The sequence below is a fragment of the Leptinotarsa decemlineata genome, unplaced genomic scaffold (genome assembly GCF_025532065.1).
Source record: "Leptinotarsa decemlineata unplaced genomic scaffold, Ldec_3_MD MMD2_tig00001393_RagTag_RagTag, whole genome shotgun sequence".
Lineage (NCBI taxonomy): Eukaryota > Metazoa > Arthropoda > Insecta > Coleoptera > Chrysomelidae > Leptinotarsa > Leptinotarsa decemlineata.
Genome location: NW_027412562.1, coordinates 12,595,860 through 12,611,714, shown reverse-complemented (window position 1 = coordinate 12,611,714; position 15,855 = coordinate 12,595,860). Strand labels below are relative to the sequence as shown.

Genomic DNA, 15,855 nt, shown 5'->3' with positions numbered 1-15,855 from the left:
TATACTTTCAAACAGAAACAGATTCATACCATTGTTAACATTATGTTAACATTATAATCTCAAACGAAATATATGTATGTGAAAGTATTCATCATTATATGCATACAATGATTGACAAAATGCCAACTTCAACTTTCATTTAAAGTAGTACTCATCATATGCATAGATATTCAATGACTATCAAATTCCAAATTTCGACTTTTCAGTCAAAGTAGTAATTTATTTGTCATATAATGTATAGATATTCAAAGACTAACAAATTTCCAACTTAGACTTTTATTAGTCAAAGTATTCATTTGTCATATAATCTATGAATACTAATACAACTAACTACTGTTTGTGTGAATAATGTAGCCCTGAAAAGGGCTGTTGTTTTTTTTTGACCAGTAGGTCCACGGTTATTGTGCCACAGGTTGGACATTATTACATATAATACATGTAGATACTCGGGTGAAGTTTGTTAGTGGCCTCTCGCAAGCTTCACACCAATTCTGTCCCATTTCCATAATTGAGACAGTGTTGTGGGTGTTGACATGGGCATACCACCCTCCATTATTGTTTCTATGCGAATAAAACCGAAAGCAGCACCAACATAGTTTTTTGTTCTCTCCATCTATTGTGCTGATCAATACGTATGCATCCATTGCACAATACAAATCCAAGGGATCTTCCAGTGTCTCACTGACATTGAGCGTTCGCATACCGATCCTCAAAGCACCATCGCCTTCAGTTGTGTCAGCTTCTATCCCTTCATCATCTCCTTCTTCATCCATGACCCTCTCAAACTCCATCACGTCATCATCTTCGTCGCTTTGGTTGGCCTCGTTTTCAACTTCGTCTATCTCATCTTCATCGACTCCAACATCTTCTGCTTCAACTATCACTTTCTCTAGCGGAACATTGACATCCTCATCATCTGATTCGTCTATCCAATTGTTTTCATCAAGAGCAGATATTCTATTTAATGCAGCATTTATTTTTGCAGAATTCATCTTGTTGTTGTTTGCTCACAGTTGTAGAGAGTGAATGAATGAACTCTAGGTTTGCAAGTCGACTTATATAGGAGGTGATGCGACTCCCACTTGACTCGTTTAGAGTGGAATAGTAGGAGTTATCCCACTATACTTTCACATGATGTTGATTTGTATAAATAGAGATCGTTGGTGTAGGAGAGAGCATTCAGAGTTTCTGTAAGTCATCTCTTAATATTTCTAATCGAATTAGTAAAATGCCGTTTCCAAAAGAGTGGAATGAAAAACCAAAAGTGTGTGTCTACCCAATGATGATTGCAGGGGCTATTGTGTGCTACTTCTGTCAAATAAGTAGACCTAAGGATTCAATCAATCCATGTACTGGTATGTGTAGTGATTGCGTGTTGCGGATTCAACTATCGCCTCCTTCTCATCCACCGAAGCGAACAAAATCGGATTATCGTCAACAACAGTTACAGTGTCTGAAGTGTTCCGAACCTATAATATTTAACAATATAGGTATCTGTAGAAATATTTGTGGTACCTGTGCTGCCGTTCCAACTCCACTGCAACGTTGTTTGCGTTGTGATACATATTCCATGAATTGTTGGAATCATGTATGCAATGCATGTAGAAGTACTTGGGATCTGTGTGAGAAGGTTGGTCAACTCTACCCCAATAGGAGAATTCATTTTTTTCAATGTTGGTGTTTGACGCACGAGCAACAACTATTGAGGAATAGAGTCAAAGAACGTTCCACATCCACAGAGACAAATTAACATTTTTCATTTTATATTTTTTATTATCGTTATTGTCCTCTATTATTAATAAATATATATATATATATATATATATATATATATATATATATATATATTGAATTTATTTGTATTATTTTCTAACATTTAAAAATACATGCATGCAACACAAAGTTTTCCTCTTAAATGACAAAGATTGTTACATGCGTGAATAGTTTACTGAGAGAGCGCATGTGCCAGTTGATGAAAGAGCGCATGCGCTAGTTTATTTTCTTCTATAAATGGTGAGGTCTCAGTAACATCATCACCTTTCCTATCCACATTCTATTGCTATCACATATCATTCCTCAGACCTTAATAATCATGAGCTCTATGCCGCTATTGATTGCTGAAGATGGTTCACCACTTGTTGATATCGATCAGACTGATTTTGAAAATATTCCAGTATTACATTTATCGAGTCAAGATTCGATAAATGATTTTGATATTAACGACTTCGTTAACTTTGCAGATGTGCCAGAACCAAATGAGCAAATTATTATTGAAAATCCGATCGTTTCGCAATTATCATCACTCAAACACTCTTCATCTACCCTTCCTCTTGGTGTTGATAAGAAATCTAGAACAATCAAGAGGAAGGTTACTAAGGCATCTTCATCGATTGTCACTGACTTTAAAGAAAAGAAAGAATCCAAAAGTGTTGTGCGACAGAAAAAACCCGCAACGAAAAGTGACAGATCGAAGAGGAAGCCAAAAGGTACTCCTAAAGAAATGAAGAGTGATTTGAAAGCTGAACCGCTATCTTCTTTCAGTCCCCTCCATCGGTTTGGGGAAATGAAAAGGAAAGCAAAATGCCGTCTTGTAAAGGCACAGATGACTATTGCTGAACTTGAAAAGTGTGAGCGAGCTATTAATGCTAATAATGAAACTCTTGAAGCATTAGATGCCAAGATTGCATTAGCGAAGGTTGAATTGGCTAGAATGTCTAAAGATGCTGATGAACTCCGTTCAAAAATTGGTAAAGATAAGCAATTCCATCAACGTTCGAGAATGCAAGCTCAGGCTGAGCTTGAGGAGTCGACTAAGCTTTATGAGACGGCATTATCAGTGAGAGATAATTGGCAAAAAGAGTTGGATACTGCATTTCAAAGTGACGGCGATTAGTTTTGGGAATGATAATGTGTTTTCAATATCGTGAGTTGAAAAATATAAGCGGGAATGGAGTATACAATTAATTTGGTTTGGTATACACAGAACATTGCGAATGGCTGGGGCAATGTTTACCGCTGCAATATTTTTCAATTCACATACTTATAATTGAAATGAAAACAATAATGAACTTCAATATTACTTTATTCATAAAAGTCACTATTAGATACATTTAAACCATATTTGATTCATCAATCCAAGAATTTTTTTCGCTAGGAAGACCTAACCACTTTACATATACTTTATTTTTTCTTCTCTTCAACACCTTCTCAATCAGATATACGTCAGGATTCTCGGTTCGTAATAACTCTTCTTCGTAAAAACATCCTCTAATCGGCTGTTCATTCATATCTTCAAGATTATAAGTCGTTGGGATGGTTTTATTAATTTTAACAATCTTGAATAGCTCCGTGGTAAAATTCGCAGTGTAAGACTTTTCAAAAATATTTTTGTATTTACTTATACGTACAATATCATTCAATTGGAATTTGGGTTTACTTTGTCTTCCTCCAATTCCATTGATACCCTTGAATTTCAATTTTGTTGTTGAATCAACATTGATGGGTGCCATACCTATTGTACGATGAACTTTATTATTATATCTACTAGTTATAATTGGAAGAATATCAAGCCATTTGTGGTGACTTCTCATCGAAAATTCCTTGTAGAGCCATGCCTTTATTGTACGAATCACTCTTTCTGCTATAGCTGCCTTCTTTGTGCTGAATGTTGAATAATGATTGATATTATATTCTCGCATGAGAGATGAGAAGCTTCTATTAAAAAATTCTTTCCCTTGATCGCTTTGTATATGTTTAGGGGAAAATTTGGCTTCCTTCAGTACATATTTCATTGCATTAGTTATTGTACTACCTGTTTTATCTTTAACTGGCACAGTCCATAGATATTTTGAGTAACAATCAATTACTACAAGTATATATCGGTATCCTTCATTACTTTTTGCATAAGGTTGTAGTTCAGCTAGATCTATTTGCCATAGATCTGCACATCCTTTGATGGTAGTTATTCTTCTACGAAAATTACGTCTTGCAGGTCTATGTAATTCATTAACAACTTGTCGTTTGATATCACTTACTTCATTAGTCATTCTATTTCAATATGATTAAAGAGAAAAAAAGTGATAATGTTACTGCATTGAATGATGATGTGACAGTGATCATTACTTGTGGATATATATTGATATATTATACCTTCTTCACGTAATTCTTCAATTATTGAAATTATTTCATTATCATGTCCGGTATGTCCAGCTGACTTTGAAGCTACCAATAGTCGTAGGCGAGCAACTAACTCTTTCGGTGAATTCCAGTACACATAATTCGCAGGTTTAGAATTATATGTTTTCTCCATTTTCACTCGTTTGAGTGCTCCACCAATTTTACTTCTACTTCTTATTGGATATTGTCGTGAGTCTAATAGTGGTTTGATAACTTCACGAAATTTTTTAGAATTTGTATTTTTAAAACCATTCTTCAGATGATATTGTTTATATGGAGCATTCGTTATTTTCAATATTTTGGAATATACTTGACGAGTTTCTTCATTATCAACATCTTGTGGATTCTTCAAAAAGATCATATCATATAATTCTGGACTACCTGCGCATTCATATTTTTTCACTTTATTAGCATCCCAAAATGAAATGTTTCCATCTTTGAAATGTACCACTAGACTTCCCATTTTCAGCTTTTGTGTAATTGGATCCATACGTACGCCAAATGTTCCATCATATGCTGGATTTCTAGATTTTACATTATTCAAATGTTTCATCAAAACATCTTCACCACTTTCATTCATAACAGGTGAGATGTCAGGATCCGAGGAATCGATGTGGGACGATGATGGTGTTTCGAATAGAGTTGTTTTCATATCGTCTTGAAGTGTGCTCGTGTCACTATTCACAGATGATACACCATCAAAAGATTGTTTTCTTCCTATTGGAGTACTCATGGGATAATTTGAAGTAGATTGAACAGATCAACGATTTGGTGATAACACTGCTGATTTAGAAGTAGCGTTTGATGATAAAACATTCAATGGTTTCATTATGGGCTCATACAATCTTTCAAGTGTCGTACGTGTTTCAATATTATCATTCTTGATAGAGTTGAATTTCTGTCTGACAGCTTCTGTTGTCTCTACTAGTTGACGTTTCAAATTCATTTCATTGTTTTTATGTTCAGAATCGTTTTTTATATTCATAATGCCCTTTTTAAATTATAGCTCAATTCGTTGATGAAGTGACCTCTACAATATTCAGTGATCGAATAAGTTTCAAAAACAAGATCATGGATATATAAAACTATCGAATCCTTTGCGATATCTACCTTCATCTATTTTTCTATCCTTATCAATTACTAGAAATCCATATTGATCCTCCCAGCATTTAACACACATCAATTGGAATTGTTTGAATGTTACATCGGGTGAAACATGATCTGAATAAATGTGATGTAAATTCGTCTCATCTTGTTTGAACATTATAATGAAATTGGTATTATCACGCACTAACTGTTTGGGTACCCGTGAATATGTCTGTGCTAGATAAAAACAATCAACATCCTTATGACGTCCCATACAGAAATATGATCTAATAATATCTTGCTTTTCACATATCACATCATCGAAAATGAAAACAGAATTAGGCTTAGCGTCGGAGGGTTCCACTATTTCTGCATTATTGCTGAATGTATAAAAACCTAATCCTTTTATAGGTTCCAAAACACTTCGCAAGTACTGATATTTAGGTTGATTGAGTGATTTCGAATAGAGATACACATTTCTAAATCTCAATCCTTGTGGATGTGTTAATAGTGATATCATTGCATTCGTCTTTCCACAATTTGAAGGTCCTATAATGAGTCCTCGAACTGATGATGGAAGTAGTGGACCATGTCTGAATACTCTTTGTCCATTCAATCCACACCCAAATTTCTCATCTAGATTATCTACATCAAACTTTTCTTTCTGTTTTACAATGCGCATCGTGCCGTGGTTGGAGACTATATAAATGTTATTAGCTTATTCATTTCAATGTGTACCATCAAACGATACGGACGTATTGAAAGTGATCGTAAAATTAAAAGAGGTTGTGGTTTTGTTAATGATTTAATAAACAAACTTCCTTTCGAATTACATCTACCCAGAGGATATCAATACTGTGGACCGGGTACAAAATTGAAACAACGTTTAGCTCGTAACGATCCTGGAATCAATAAATTAGATATTGAATGCAAAAAACACGATATTCAATATTCTGAGCATCCATCTGATCTTGCAGCAAGACATTTAGCCGACAAAGAACTTGAATACAGCGCTTGGGATAGGGTTAAATCGAAGGACGCGAGTATTGGGGAAAGAGCAGCTGCATTACTTGTCACCAACATTATGAAAGCGAAAAGACATATGGGCATGGGTTGTAGTACCAATAAGAAAAAATGTAAGAGGAAACAAACGAAAAAAAATAATATTAAAAAAGTTGCATTTGGTGCTGGGATAGTCCATAAAGTGCGAAATGTATTGAAGAAAGCTGGAGGGAATCAATTTGTGACGAATAATAGCAAAAAAGCTATCACTGTGGCATTGCAGGCGGCACGTAAATACCTTAAAGCTGCCGGTGGAAAGAAGAAAATCCGCACACCACGCATAATTCCTGTTCCCAAGATCGGTGGACTTTTACCATTGATACCAATTTTTGCTGGACTATCCGCACTAGGAAGTTTGGCGGGAGCCGCTGCTGGTATTACCAAGGCCGTGAATTCGGCAAAAGCCAGCAGAGCGGCTTTAATGGAAGCCAATCGTCACAATAAAACCATGGAGGCTGTAGCATTAGGCAAACGCGGAAGTGGAATATATCTCAAACCATACCGTAAAGGTTTAGGACTATATTTAAAACCATACAAAGCCACAAACAAAACAAAAAACTAATTGAACCCCTACCTCAGAGGCCTCTTACTGATCTCGATCTCAGTTATTATGCACAAAAAATGAAAATTCCACATTTTCGTGGTGTTTTTATGCGTGATAGATTACCATCTTCAGGTCCAAAACAAAAAGAGACAGCTATTGTTAATTTAGATGGAATAAGTGGACCAGGAACACATTGGGTGGCATATAAAAAATGTGGGAAAGAAGTCACATATTTCGATAGTTTTGGAGATCTACCCCCACCATTGGAATTGACTCGATTCTTTCGAAAATGTTCGAATGTAAAAATCAAATATAACTATGATCGACAACAGAAATTTAATACAGTTCTATGTGGTCACTTGTGCTTGCAGTTTCTCTCTAAATAATTTTCCAAATAAAAATGGATTCAACACCAAAACTGGATCGGGAGGCTATCAAGGGAATGGGGTTTTCACTTAGAATGTTTTCAAAATATGGTACCTTGAAAAAAATGGATAAAGTGATGCTTGCAAATATGCCTAAGGAAGTGATACTTGCATGTGTTGCACATGAGATTGCATATGTTTGGGAAAAGTTGCCTAAGCATCTGCAAGATGACATCGATATAATGAAACATAGATATTGTTATGAGCACCACCACGATCAAAATTCAGATTCGGATGTTAATGATGGTCCTATACCTCGAAAATCTATGTGTTGTATTTGTAATATAGAGGATGTGAATATTGGTATCAATAAAAATGATACTTATTACAATACAACACCTTCCAAAAAGTGTAAATTGTCTCAAATGTGCTGTTGCTGTGTACAATAATAAATTGAAATGTGTTTCAAAATATTCATCAGTCATGTCACGAAAGTTCGAGCTACAAGCTGTCGGGACAAGTGTCTTGAGTGCGGATTTTTTTCCACCAATTGAATTGGATAGGAACAGTCGTTATGGATTAGGACTTTTGGGATTCTATGGATGCAATACAATCAATAATATAACTGAAGCTAATAACTTAGTTAGTTTTAGAATCAGTAATGACAACTCATCGATACCCCAAAAGTTGACAATTGAAATTCCATGTGGTGCTTACGAAATAGAAGAGATCAATGCCGTCATACAGAAACATATCATGTTCAGATTGTTTCATGATAAAAAACCAAATGATGTCGTTGCAGATGATATTTTCTATCTACACGCCAATAATAATACATTCAAATGTGAAATGCGATCCAAATATGAAATTGATCTAACACATCCAAATTCTATAGCAGAAATGATGGGGTTCGCTCATGGAATATTTCCACCAAATCAGATACATGAATCATCATTACCAATAAACATTACAACTGTGAGACTTATCCGCTTAGATTGCAATATAATATCTGGTTCATATATAAATGGTGAAGAATCTCACATTCTTTTCTCATTCGATATTGATGTTGAACCTGGCTACAATCTTACTTAAGAACCACACAGTATCATATATATGCCTGTCAGTCCAGAAGGTCGTCAATTGATTCACAACATTACAGTGCGTATTATGGATGAAAAAAAATAACCTTATCGATTTTGGAAGTGAAGAAGATATTTTCATTATTTTGGAATTGAAGAAAATCGAATAACTGTTGTTATGGGTTTTATTTACAATAGACAAAATCGCATTGAACAATCCCAAACGAGTTGCACTATCAAAAAGAAAGGTGTGCATAAAAAGAAAAGTGTGCATAAAATGAAGCTCATTCCACAAGTGTATGCTAAACAGTTAGCACATAACGCTCTGTCTGTGAGTGATCTTAAATTTTTGAAATCGATTGGATTGAAAGTGAGAAAATAACAATGGTGCTCGAAACAAACAGTGAAAAGTTGAATATATTCAATGAACCAGTGCTCGATCATTCTCTCATAAGTTTACATGAGCACACATATAAGCCCTATGGATCACCGCTATTCAGGAATTCGGATGAAATCAGAATTGCAATCAATAATCAAGATGTTATACTAGATATTGCCGACAGCTTCATTTACATAGAAGGTAAATTCACCCCCAAAGATGTAGCGAAAACATGCTATCTCTCGAATAATGCAATTGCATTTCTCTTTGACGAAATTCGTTATGAAATGGGTGGTGAACAAGTGGCTGTTGTTAGAAAACCTGGGATAACATCTACAATGAAAACCATGATATCATTTGGACAATCTCATGCTAACACATTATTGACATCTGGTTGGGGACTTTCACAATTGAAGCAAGATATCTTGGATACAAACAGCCATGTTTTTAGTGGAAAACTACCACTGAAATATTTGATGGGTTTTGCTGAAGATTACAACAAAAGTATCTTGAATGCCAAACAGGAATTGATTTTGATTATCGCTCGATCATTCAAAAACTCGTATATAGGTGAGGTTGATGCTGATTTGGAAATAAATAAAATCGAATGGAAAATAAGACATATTGTACCAGATGATAAACACAAGCTCAAACTTTTGAGTAGAATAAACAAAAGCGGTCTGAATGCCAAAATCAAGTTGGCGTATCGTATGTGGGACCTCTATGAACTACCATCATTACGTGGGACTTCTTCAGACATATGGGCCATCAAAACAACTAATGCATTGGAAACTCCTCGTTTTGTCATCATCGCATTCCAAAGTACTACCACATCCGAAGATAGAACACAGGATATTACAAAATTCACAACTGCTGATATCAATAGTATTCGAGTATACTTGAATTCTGAAGTTTATCCATATGAGCGTTGGAATTTGAATTTCGATAAAAAACTTGATGCTCCTGCTTATTATGCTTTTGAGAGTTTCCAGCGAAGTTATTATGATAAAGATATGAGTGAACCTCTGATGGACATTGGGCAATTTAGAGAGAATCCACTATTCGTCATCGATTGTTCCCATCAACCGAATGCAACAAAATCATCAACTATTGATATAAAGATTGAGTTTGAGACAAGGAAGACCAAGTTTCCAGACAACACTAAAGTATATGCATTAATTTTGCATGATACAGTTTTAACATACAATGCATTGGATGGTTCAGTTCATAGCAGATATTGACACTTTTTTTCACTCTATCATATACTGTTTTATGATCTTTTTTTTATTTGTAAGTGACTTATATCATGTTTTGTATTTTATATCATATTTATTGTTTTGTAATCATTTTCTATTGTATTTCATGAGATTTAAATAAATAAAACATGAAAATAATACAAAGTTTTTTATTTGACATTATTTATGATTTACAGGAACATACAGACTATCTAAAATAACTTCTTCCTCATAATCATCATTTTTGCGACCATCTTCAATTTCCTCTCGATTTTCATCATTCAATTCAAAGTGATGAATAATCCATTCTGGCAAGTATGGTTGGAGGCTATACAGGAATCTTCTCAGGTTCAGTTCAATCATAACCTCACAAAGTTGCCACAATTCCAATTCATTATCCAAAAATTTGTTACAAACTTCTGCACCACTCCAATACTTCTCAGCATCACGAAGGCATAATTCGATTTGTTTTTCATCATAGCATACACTCATATCATAATTGCTTGCATGTTCGGCTCCATCACCCAACACCTTCAATTTAGACGACAAATGTTGAACCGATGATTTGAGATCTACAACATCGACCCAATCTTGACTTGCGTACTGCATCCACATCTCTAAATGGTGGAACTGAAATCGAATAAAAAAAAAACAATGAGCAACCTCCAATTTTTCAGTGATATAATACTCACATTCCCATTTTACTTGTAGTTACAAAGTGAGTGTATTCAACTAAGTTAGTAATGTTTATATTTCCATATAATTATCATCTAATATATGAATATTAATAAAACAATAAGAAATTCATTATAATTACTATTATTATTCAATCATATTGAATTTGACTAGAGTTAGCGTTTTCACACCAAAAAACTTTGTAAGCTATGACCTAAAGAAATTCACTATAAATTATCACTATTATTATTCAATCATATTGAATTCAACTAGAGATCGCGTTTTCATGCCAGCAAAACTTTGTTGGCTCTGTCCTAAATACACCATCGTATATTTACCACCTGATGAGTTGATACAAGATATATCGTCATCACTGAATTGCAACAAAATACGTTTTGGTAGCCATGTTTTAAATAATTTATCATTGCTCACATCTTGCAAAGTTAATAAAATTGATTTACCAAATCGTGTAGAATAAGTTGACATATTTTTAATTATGTACACTTCATCAATTGGCAATGATGATAAGGCCTTTTGCTCTAGTATTTTAACCTCCTGTACAATCAAATTATTAATTTTATTCAAGTCTACTTTTGAAACGGACATGATGAAATGAAATGAATGAATATGAAAATATAAACAATTTCCAACAGACAAATACACTCACCGTCTTCCTTCTATTACGAACTGAATAACACTCTACCAATTGCTAACTGCTGCAGATATATTCGTCTACTGATTTCATAGTGTGCCAGGCATTTCTTTTATATCAAACAGTGCGAGTCACCCCCACCATGAAACCGTGAAAGGTTCACATTGCTAGTTGCTATCCACTAGAGATGCCTGACGTCACAGCCAAGCCCATCTCCCAATTTGATGCGATAACAGTTGCCGGCACGAGCAAGCAGTGGTCGTTGCGCTCTCGGAGAGGGCAGACGTTTGCACAGTCCTCGCCCGCCTGCGTGTCACCATCAATAGCGAGGGTAGGGTGATGCGTTACGTCACATCATTCACTGCTTCGAGAGCGATACGAACAAGCAATTGTCGTTGCGCTCTCGGAGAGGACAGACGTTAGCACAGTCCTCACCCGCCTGCGTGTCACCATTGATGGCGAGTCTGGGGCGTTACGTCACATCCTTCACTACATCGAGGGAGGTGAGAGCAGACCGATGAATACGCATTACTCTGCCACACGTCGTGGAGTGAACATGTCGCTCTCTAGCCGTTGAACGGTTATTGCTGTGACGTCACTCCACTACTAACTTGGTGCCCTCACACCGATGGAGCATTCATTACTTGGAGGATCTTCGAAGTATGCAGACGTATGTTTGTACATAGACAAACAAGCACATGATGAAACCCTGTACCGTGCATTCTCTTACACACACACACATACACACACAAAATCTCATATGAAAAAAAAAATCTGAACGATCCATGCACCAGACACTTCAAGGTCACAACGCCTTGACTTCACTGCACAACAAAAAAAAAGCAAATAACACGTCATATTGGTGGGGGGAGGATTAGAACCGGGAAAAAATTTCTGAACGATCCATACACCACACCCTTCAAGGTCACATCACCTTGACTTCACCAAACAACAACCAATAAAAAAGCAATTAATACGTCATAGTGGTGGGGGGAGGCTTAGAACCGGCTCAAATCTCCTACTCGAAGGTGATCAGAGGTGTCACTTAAACCACACCGTAATATTTTTCCCTTCTCTGGATTTTTTTTTGAACCATTCAAAGAGTCAAATAAACGATCGAAAAAAAAACAGTAACTCAGATGTATGCTCCACATGGGTTCCGATTTTGTTTGCAGAATCTGCAATAAAACAACAATAAATGTAGTAAACACATAAACCTATCAATGTTCAGTTTGATATGTAGGTTTCATAGTAAAAATTGTATCTGATATAAATACAATTGAGCTATGCACCACTACTAATCAAAATATTTGAAACTGAAATAATAAGATTTAAGCCTTAATAAAAATTATGCAATGAAAAATATAGAAAAAGAGATACTCACCAATCTGACTGGCCAACTGAAGAGTTGATGCAAACCTCTGGCTGAAAATGTGAGCTGCATTCTTCACTTTCATTTTTCTAATTTTATTCTCATAGATGTGTTCATCAGTAATATGTGGCAGAACTTTTAAACCGTCAATTGGTCCGTTATCATTTTCATAAAGCTTTCGTACATGCTCCCATTTTGCTGTTTTCCTGACATTATTTTTTGAATAATGTAAATCCTTTTTGATAAAATTATTTCTCATTCCTTTCAACAAATAAGGAGGATCCAGAATAGGATAGACTTTGAATTCATCAATTTCGAAAGAACCTTCTCGATATGTGGATATGTTACCACATCTCAAATATTTCTCTTTGGTGTCATTCATTAGACTATTGATGACACTAATATTATTCTGATCACATATTACTGTCAGAGGTTTTAGATCGATGTTTATTAATTTTCTTATTATTTCAGTTAATAACTGTTTCATTTGCAAGGTTATTGCACCCCCTCTACTGGAAAATGGTAAGAGATAGGAGCTTTCCATTGTTTTTCCAAACCTCTGATCATAAACATTAGGACATGATCTGCAATGTAGCTATCAAAAATATCTCCACCCATGTCTTCAAAGCCCTCTATGAAGCCGGTATATTCATTGGAATGAAGACTAGGCAAAAATGCCATTTCATCAAATAGAACCGCTACATATTTTTCAGAGGAATTCATTTCATTTGTCATTTCTTGAAGTGATTCAAAGATAACATCTTGGATGCCTGGTCTTCCAACTACTAGGGCAAGTAGCCTTCCTAATGTTGACTTACTTGACAGAACGAATATTTTTGACAGAAGTGCATAACATTTGGGACTCTGTTTGTAAAGGGCCACAGAGAGTAACTTTTCGTCAAGAGTAAAACGCCTTAGTTTCTTGCACTTACTTGATTCTCGAAATTGCAATCGAATCAGTATTGCTGCCAAGGAATTCAGCTTTTCCATGTTATGCTCCAATTCATATTTATCCTTGAATGTTTCAGCTTCATGTAATCTTTTGCTAAGGTTTTTTTACTGTTCCTCATATTATTCATTGTTTTTTGCAATACTTTCACTGATGCATATAACTTTTTTTTTCTTGGTGTGATTGCCTGCTTACAAACTCCTGAATGCTTCAGGAACTGAAATGGTGACATCAGACAACCAATAGCATTTTCTGAAAAAGAATAATGTCAATTACTCCACCAATAATTTAATTGATATGAAAACTTATTCGTGAAAACGCAAGATATGGTAATGAAGAAATAACCAAACCAGTACATACCATAAGAGGAATCCGGTTCCAAAACCAACGTCAATGGCACGGTTGAAGAATTTGACGGCTGATCTGGATCGAATAGATCAATTTCATCTGAAAATAAAATAGTAGACAAACTTATTAAAAACTGCTTAGATGAAGGTTCAAAATAATTGTGGCAATGAAATATTCAAATTGAGATTTTTACGCATCTCAGAAGTCACGCTAGTATGAGGATTGAGATGTCAGAACTGACTGTTAATGATGAGAAGAATAATTTTACCTGAATTGTTTTATTGTTTGGACGTTCAAGAATTGAATGGAAATGTTTTTCTTACCTCTCAAAAATAATGTAGGCACAGCCATTGTTTGAAGTCTACTCGACATCGATGAATGGTATTTAGCATCGAAATGTTTATGACAAATTCTTTTAGAGTGATACACCATTACTGGGTCCATTCCATTGATATCCCTGTCATTGATAGAGTGCACCCATATTCTGAATTTTTGTAGATATTTTCCAGGATTTGGAAATTTGTGTAGCGGTGCAGATGCTGAACACTTTGAAATGGAGCATTTCCTACACGACATAGTTGAAAACGAAATTCACTAAGAATGATGAAAAAATATTAAATGTAAGACTGTAATAACACTGGATAAATATGTTTATATGAGATACAAACTAACTTATCGGAGAACACTAATAAAAATAATACGTATCAAATTCCTTCCAAAGGAAAAATGTAAACAATCAACAATCGACATAACCTATATCTGCAGAGATCCCTATAGGACGAAACAATGAACTACAAAAGCGACTTTGACCTTGTTCATCTGCGTGAAACGTCTAGAGAGTAAGTAGTTTGTGAAGTAATTTCTTGTTCATCCTCACTAGAGATTGATGAAGATTGCGATGTAATAGATAAATCGTCTGTTGGTTTTGTATCTGGGAATAACTTCCTCATCATACCGGCAATCTGGGCGGTTTTAATAGGTGAAGTTGATGTGTTCTTAACTGGTACTAGAAACGGTGATAATGCTACATTTTTTGTCGTAGCACAAACAAATCACAGAAAAATACTTCACAAAAGTGTCATACCTACTTAGCTCCTCGGCTGTATGATCCTATTTCATCATACCTATATCAAAACTATCGTTGACAATAATATGTTCAAGAATAAGTTTAGAGCCTGGATCTCAGGTTTGCCCAGAGCATAGATACACCAATATGTGATGTGAAAAATACATACTATTACAACGTATAAATGTTTGTGGAAGATGTATGTGGTTGGAATTGTGTAATATATATATATATATATATATATATATATATATATATATATATATATATATATATATATATATATATATATATATATATATACCGGCAATCTGGGCGGTTTTAATAGGTGAAGTTGATGTGTTCTTAACTGGTACTAGAAACGGTGATAATGCTACATTTTTTGTCGTAGGACAAACAGTGACACCTGTACTTCTATATTTTATTGTCGTTGGCTTTATTGTGTTAACTTGAACGGCTTTGTCACAAGCAAGGCTTTTATTTTCTGTTGAGAAAACGACGTGTGAAGATGAACTAGGACCAGCTTCACGTTGATTTATTTCTCTGGTGATTGTTTTATCTGCTGTATCCACAGGGCCTACACATAAATTAGTTTCTTACCTTTACGTAGACGTAATGTAACAGGTATCCCTTGTTGTTTATTCATTATTTGGTACTGAATGACGTTCTCTGTATCCTTTTCTACCTGAAAATGAAGAATAACAGCAGTCAGAAAGGTTTTATATTCGAGAAGTAAATATGTTTATTAGTGTTTTAGACTATGACACTAAATATAAATATACCTATGTAAATATGAAAATACTTTCATCAAAGTGATCTTCACAACAGTATAAGCAGCTCGTTGCAGACAGTTTCGAGTTCTTAAAT

At 35.0% G+C, this 15,855-nt stretch overlaps 1 long non-coding RNA gene across 1 annotated transcript; it reads right to left on the bottom strand.

Moving 5' to 3' along the window:
* Positions 1-12,371: 12,371 nt before the first annotated feature.
* Positions 12,372-13,250, bottom strand: LOC141482535 (uncharacterized). The gene is made up of 2 exons (XR_012465583.1): positions 12,638-13,250; positions 12,372-12,431 (listed from the first exon to the last, which is right to left on the bottom strand). It is a non-coding gene; the product is annotated as an uncharacterized lncRNA (long non-coding RNA).
* Between the last annotated feature and the right edge of the window lie 2,605 nt (positions 13,251-15,855).